Source organism: Colletotrichum acutatum, assembly GCF_030867785.1.
Source record: "Colletotrichum acutatum strain CBS 112980 chromosome Unknown BDZ83scaffold_123, whole genome shotgun sequence".
Lineage (NCBI taxonomy): Eukaryota > Fungi > Ascomycota > Sordariomycetes > Glomerellales > Glomerellaceae > Colletotrichum > Colletotrichum acutatum.
This window is the reverse complement of record NW_026849117.1, coordinates 111607-119510: the sequence shown is the minus strand read 5'-3', so window position 1 is coordinate 119510 and position 7904 is coordinate 111607.

Below are 7904 nucleotides of genomic sequence, written 5' to 3'. Positions count from 1 at the left end.
CTAACCGCTATTATAACCCTATATATTTACCGTTATTATTCTTTATTTACTTTATAATTACTAACTTATTATTTTTAACTTAACGACGCTATTAAGGTTATTTAGGTAGAGTTCTTTTAAATAGTTGAGGAGTATTACTAGCTATCGACCCCTATTATAAGCAACCCCGCTTTTAAGGTTATTATACGTCCGCTTAATATCTATTATTTATATATTATTAACCGTTCTTTTTTTATTATTAATATAAAGACTTTATAAATACTTTTAACTATTTATATATCGCCGCTACTATTTAAATTAAAATTAAAAATAAAGAGGCCCGTACTCGTTATAACGCCCGCGCTATAACTACTTCTTTTATTATTAAAACGTTTACCTCCTATATAATTTTTATTAGCGCGACCTTTATTTACGTAACCCCCGCTACTGCCTTTATCGCTACCCTTATTATTAAAAGCATAGCCTTTTTAATTATAAAAGAAGCCTATATTATTAGCGAGCATTACTAAGCCCTTACCTCCCTCTATATTACTATAAATATTTTTTTTATACTCTCTTTTTTTATAACTAATCCGTTTTTAAGCTATAGCTCGTTATTAACCTCCCCCTATTTAGGCCGGGAAGGGTAGCTAGCCCTCGGTTTTTAAACTTTAAGCGGCCCCTTTTTATATTTATAATATTACTATTAACTTTATATTATACCCTACGGGGCTAAATAGTCTTTTAGCTTACGGGCTTTAACTTAATTACTTTTCTATTTTTTATTTAATACCCATTTTTTTTTTATTATTATAATTTATATAATTACTATAGGCTTTTAGCGCTTTTTAATTTTATTTTAGTAGTTCGGGTTATTATTAGACTTTTTAATAAGCCTATAGCATAGTTCGAACTTTTTTAGAGCGTCCATTAAGTAGAATAAAAATAGGGGTTTTTATATTAGCTTTTAATAGCCCTCCTATTTAATAAAGACTTCCTTTCGCTATTTACGGCCTATATATTTTTATTATATTATAAGTATTTTTTTAATTAATTAATAGTCCCCGTTATTTTTTTTAATTAGAGGGGGCCTTTTATTTATCCGCTATTAGCTTAGTAAAAGGTTATTTGCTATATACCGTAGTATATTAATATAAAAATAAAAGTAAATATTATTAAATACGTTAAGCTATATAATAATAGGTTTTATAACTTTAACTATTTTATATTTATAATATAATTAGTTTAATTTTTTATTAGGTCTAGGGGACTTATAATTATTTATATATAACTATACTTTATTACCGACTTTAAAGCGCTCTACTAGTACTCTTTATTTATTAACTAAACGCTCTATCCGTTTTTATAAAGCGGCTATAGTAGCCTAGGCGAACTTCGTTATTTTTATAAGTTTTTATATTATAGAATCGGCTTTTATTTTTTATTCGTTCGCCGCTTTTAATACGCTTTTTTAAATCCTTAGGGGCTCAACGTTATACCGTACTCTATAAAAAAAGGTAAGAGCTCTATTATTAAAGCTATTTAGTTATTAAAGCTTAGTTAAATAGTTAATAGCTAGTCCTCTTAATTATTTTAAATATATATAATTATATATTATAAATTATTTTAATCTTTTAGTTAAATCGTTTAGTTAACCTATTAGTTTATAAATAAAAAGCAGTATTTAGGCACTACTCTATTTTTATTTTTATATAAAATCGGCGCTAGAATTTATTAATTTAATTATTACTACGATCGTTTATAATAAACTAAGGTATTTTATAGAATTAGAAGTAGTAATTAATAAAGCGGTCTACGTAGGCTTTTATTTCTATAGATACTATTAATTTAAAAGTAATAGACTTTACGAAGCGGTTAATTATTATTTATAAAAACCGGGCGCCGCTTTTTAATAATAGGGGGAGGTTAATAATAAAGTCTATTATTAAGTCGCTTTTTATTTATTTTAGTACTACGAGAGGCTATAAAAGGCCGCGTTTAGTTTATTATTATATAGTACTCCCTCTATAAATATTATAGTTTTAAATAAACCTTTTTATTATACTAAACTAGCCTAGTTAGTAGAACTATTTAAATAGGATAGCCGCGGTAGCGTTTTTATTAAAGTAGTTCGTTATTAAAGATCTATAGTAATATTAAATTATTTTTATTTAGAGCGCGTTATCGTTATAGTCCGGGTTTTTATATTTAGGGACCTATAATCTTTTTTACTAAGTTAATTTTAAGAGTATATTAATACTATATTTTGCGATTTATAGCTTAAGGCCTAACTTAGGGGGGAGCGCCCTAGCTCTATTTAATACCGCTTTATATATTTTAAAATATTATTTATCTTTTGCTTTTATTTTATTTTATTATTATTAAAGCTCTGCGTCGTTTATAAAGATATCGGTCTCGGGTAGCTCGGGTATTTTTATAGTTTTAGTTTAATAAACTGCGCCGGTTACCGGCTAAGTAGAGTTAGGAATTACTTAAATAATCCTTTTTTTCTTTTTTTTATTATCTTAGCCGGTTAGGGCGTTTTATTTATATTTAGAGAGTGCGTTTAGGGTGGCCGATAAACGGCCTAGGTAGTATTCGATTTTAAAGTAATATTATAAAAGTTATTCTATTTAACGGCTTTAGCGCTCGGTTAGTTTTTATTTTTATATAAAATACTTTAACTTTTTATAATCCGTAATAATTTTAAATCTGTAAGAGCTCTATAGCTCTATATTTTATACGTTTAAATAAGATATTATAGCGAGGAGCTCTTTATTATAAATTAGGTAGTTATATTAAATAGGCATAAGCTTTTATAAATAAAAAGCGATTAATTAATATATACTTAACGGATCCTCTTATATAAAAGAGCTTCTAAATATAAATTTAAAATAATCGGTCTCGACGACTATTACTAAGTTAGGGTTAAAGCTTTAAAATAGGGGCGCAGATATAAAACGCTTTTTAAGCGTTTTAAAAGCGGCGTTTTACTTAGCTATTTATTTAAATAGCGCCCTTTTTTTAATTAGGGTATTAAAGGGTTTAATAATAGCGGAGTAGTTATATATAAATATATAGTAGTAGTTAGTAAAATTAAAGAAGCTTTTAACCCTTTTTATTATCTTAAGCGCGAGCTATTTATAAATAGTATATACTTTTTTTAAGTCGTACGTAATCTTTTATCCTATTTTAAAAATAAATTTAACGTATTTTATAGTTTAAATAAAGAACTCGCTTTTAATTAAGTCGAGATTAAGGCCCGCTGCTACGAGGGCGTATAATATTTACTATATTTTCTTTTTATAGTCCGCTTTTAATCTATTTAAATATATTAATATATCGTCTATATATATAAAGGTAAAGTTGTCGAGGAATTCTTTTAAAGTCTAGTTTATATATTTTTAGAATATAGTGGGCGCTTTAGTTAGGCCGAATAGATAAACTATTTATTTAAAAAGGCCGTACTGCGTTTAAAAAGCGGTCTTTTTTTAATACCCTTCGGCTACTTTAATTTTATAAAAAGCCGCTATAACGTCTAGCTTTATAAACTATTTTATTAAACTAACTTTTTAAAGGGTTTTATTAATTAATAATAAAGGGTAGCGGTCTTTCTATATAATTATGTTTAACGCTTTATAATTATAATAAAAGCGTAGGCTACCCCTTAGTTTTTTAATAAAAAGAACGGGGGCTTTAATAGAGGAGTTATTAATTTAAATAAAGCCTTTATTAAATAGGTTTTTAAGGGTATTATATAGTATTAATAGCTTTTCGTAAAATATAAAATAAAGGGGGCCTTAGGGGAGGGGCGTTTTTTATTTATTAGATTACTACTCGAAGTTAATTATAAAGTCGATTTTTAGCTAAGCTAGTAAAAAGGGGTATATTTTAAATAGCTCGAAGAGGTCGTTATATTCCTTTTTTATTTATTATAATAGCTAAAAGAAATAGTCGGTTTTACTTTTTAGCTTTAGGGCTTTATTAATATTAATAAAGCTAATTATTTAGATCCTCGTAGTATACTCGTTTAGTTAGCGCTTTTTTTTTATAATAACTTTATAATATAAAGTAATAAAAGAGGGGGCTCTTAGGCTTCGTACTTTATAAATCTTTTATATTATAATACCTTTTTTTTATTTATTAAAATATATTTTTATTCCGCCTTTTTTATATTAAATCTACTGTTTAGCTATATTATATATAACGTAGTTCTATTCTATTTAGGGTTTTTTAAAGAATACGTCTATATCTAGGCCTTTAACGATATACGTATATACTTTCTCTATATAGCTACTATTCGAGGTTAAAAATAACGACCCCTTTAATCGTAGTTTAGATAGACTTATCTATAAATTTATAAAGTTTATACTTCGTTCTATTTATATATAAAAAGCGAAAACGGCGGGCTAATTAAGAGTTTATTATAAAATATATATTATATCCGTAGTTTATTAACGTTAAAGTTTTATATATTTTATTAATTTTTATAGTAAATAGTACCGAAGGCCCGCTTATAATCCGTTATTAATTAAATAACTCCTATTTTATCCGTTCTTTATCTATAGGCTCCGGTACCTAATTTTATACCGGAGCTATTCTTTTTTTAAATAATATTCGTTATTATTTAAATTTACTTCCTTTATATAGTACTTTGCGGGTACTGCCTAAGCTACGCGGGCTTTTTATTTTTATTTATAGTTTTTTATAATATATCCAATTTTATTATAATTAAAATAGTCCTAAGTCTTTAGCTTTATTAATAGCTTTGTTTCTCGCTCGGGCTTTATAACCTTTATAGTTCTAGTTATAGTTATATTTCTATCGCTATTAACGCGTTCTTTTATTATATAATATCCTTTTTATATTAAAATTTAGGGGTTATATTAGTTAAAATCGTAGCCCTTTATATTACTAACTATTACCTAGACGTTATAAAGGAAGTTAATATACGACGACTTATTTTAAAACGTAGCGATTATATATTTTTTTAATTATAAAGTTAAAATATAAGTAAAGTATTAAATCGTAACGTCTATAGGTTACTTTTAATCTTTAGCGTTAACTAAGGTTTTTTTAAATTAAAATAAAAATATTATAAACTTTTCGCCCTTTTTTATAGTTATCGTTAATAATTCGTTAAAAGCGTTTTTAGTTTAATAAAGGTCGCTATATATTTATAAAAAGTATACGAAGAGTTCGTTAAACCCTCGTTTCCTATTTTTCTCTCTTTTATAATAAAACTAATTTATTATTTTTTAAACCCGAGGGGCGAAGTATAAAAAGATAAAGTATTTCCGTTCTTTATCGGTATAGTAAAATAGTATATTAATAATGAGCTTATTATATATCTAGGCTTTTTAAATATTATATTCGTCTTTATTATTTAAGAACTTCGCTAGGTTTAATAAGGGTTTTTTATAAAGAGCTCTATTATTAAAGGGCGCCTCTAAGCTAATAGGGGTTCTATAAAGGTCGGGTTTTTTAATAAAAAGCGCGGGGGGTCCGTTTATTTATTAAAACTACTTTTATAATAACTATAGGATCTCGTTAAACTTTTTATATTTATATTTTTATTTTATTATATTTACTATTTTTTTTATTTCGCCCTACTTCTAGGCTTTTATTAACTCCTATAGGCCCTAAATAATCTATTTTTAGGTTTACGTTATAGCTCCCGCTAACTAAATACTTAGCAGTATATTAATAATTATATTTACTTTTATTATATAATATAATTAATAATAAAATAAATAAAAAGAAGAGCTTAAATATATTAAAAGTCTAACTTATATAAATCTATATTAAAAGGATTTTAATATATAGAATTTAAGTTAAGGAATAGAGGTTTTTAGAGCGGAGGTTTTATAGAGGTTTTATAAAGGAAAAGCGTTTAAATCGGACCTTTACAAAAGCGGCGTAGTAAGCCGTAGTAGTATCCGGGCTAAGGCTCGGATCTACTAATCGGGTCTAGCCCGTAATAGTATGCGATTCGCCAGGGGGAGAGTTAGTCGATGTTGACATAAATTTACAAAGCAAGTCAAATTTCCATGTTCAATCTAATTCAGCTATCCTATTATTTAGGAACTCCGGGAAACCAAAAGGCATGAAAAGCGCACATTCACTTGCGTTTGTGAAATCGACGGAAAGCTGTCAGTTGTTGACTCGTCAAGCTTAAGTCAGCTTAGGGTCTGAGAAGGCCAGAGCTAATTAACTTCCTAAGCAACTCGTATAATGTTAAATCACACGAAAGAGTGCATCTCGACAGTTGGATAAGATCCAGCGGAAGGCGCGCTGGACTTGGGTTTCCGAAAGTTGTTTCCAGATCATTGCGCGATTTTCAGATGCTTTCGTCTTCTGATACATCAACATTGAACGAGAAAGCTCATGACACTATAATTACTACCGTGAATTCTGTGTTGTGAATCAATATTGACAGACACATGCCGGCCTGTAGTAAACACTTGGTACTTGAGTTCATACATGTGTTGAATCCCCAAGCACAATCCTCAACCTAACTTCGGATGACACAACTCAACTTCTATAACGATGCTCGTCACATATCTGGAGTTCATGACAAAACTCAAGTTGAGCTTCACAATTTCCCGCTCAGTCTCTGTCGAGCGCTGACACCAGCAGTCCTTGAAAACTTAGGTTGTTGGTGAAGTCAGTAATCCAAAGGGCTCTCAACATAAGTCATCAAGGCATGACGGATGGCAAGACTTCGGTTGTCGATGCAAGAGTTTGGTCTATAGTTATTCATTTTCATATCTAGAACTAGTGCATCAAGAGATAGAATTCAAATACAAAGCGCTCGACTGTCAGAGAGACATGCAGAGAGCCAAAGCGAAAGAGCGACGGCTGTGGGCCCGGCATCGGCAGCTTTCGGAAAGGCAATGCTCCACCAACACGTGGCAGCCCGAGCTGATGTGCCCCGCTCCAGCTCCCGCTACCGGCGTCGACCCGGGCCTGCGGTCTGCGGGGCAAACAGCATATTCGATTCTTCAACGACTCAAAGGTCGCCGGAGTATGGGGGCGGCGCTGGGGATCTCCAGTCCGGGCGGGTTAGTTGTCGAGCCTTACTTTGGCCGACAGTCTTTCCTGTGAGGGTGTGTCAGGTTGAGACGGTGTCAAATGCACCGAGTCACCCATATGTTTGGGCAACAGAACGACCTCAAGTAACAGGTCATCACTGTTTCTACAGTGTAAGTACGTTCCGACTAAGACAAAATGGATAGAGAAATAGAGAAACATTACTCATCACCTTGCTAGGTTGTTAAAGTCAAACGCGACCAATGTGACTTATCGTAACCAATTTTTGTATTTATTAGTAGTGAGATTGCTTTCAGTGGCCACTGCGGGTGAGTTTTCGTCGCAGTTGGCTCGTTCACACCCGGGAAGGCTTTCACATGCGTCATTCGTCCCCTGCAGACGCATGTTTTCTGCCCCGATGAACCCCCCATCGAATCCTCAAAATGGTTCCCGGCTGAACCAAACAAAGAGGCCGAGGGACCAGGGGTACGAGCTCGAGGTCACATTGTCACTCTGAGTTTCTTTCTAGAGGATAGGGCCCTTGGAGAAAAGCTGCAGGACTGCGTTGTGCGAGAGAAGGGCGTTGGACGCCGCAAGCCAGTCGGGGAGGCCCGTTGGTTTTGGGCACTTTGGACCCTCGGTCTCCCGGCTCCACCCCGGGAAGTTCTCTAGTTTTCATTAGGCAGTTCTGACGGCAAAGACGGGCTCCATAAAAGTCAGGCCACCTCGACCCCATCCGCCTTGAATCATTCCCTCCTTTCTCGGGGCTTCCAGCCGTCACTTGACATGCTTTCGTTTGCGATTTTGCGGTACCTAGACATGGTTGCCGAGCATTCGGATACGCTTGATACGCCTGACCAGCTGTCGCTTTGCTGTTCTTCCTCTCCTTCCGG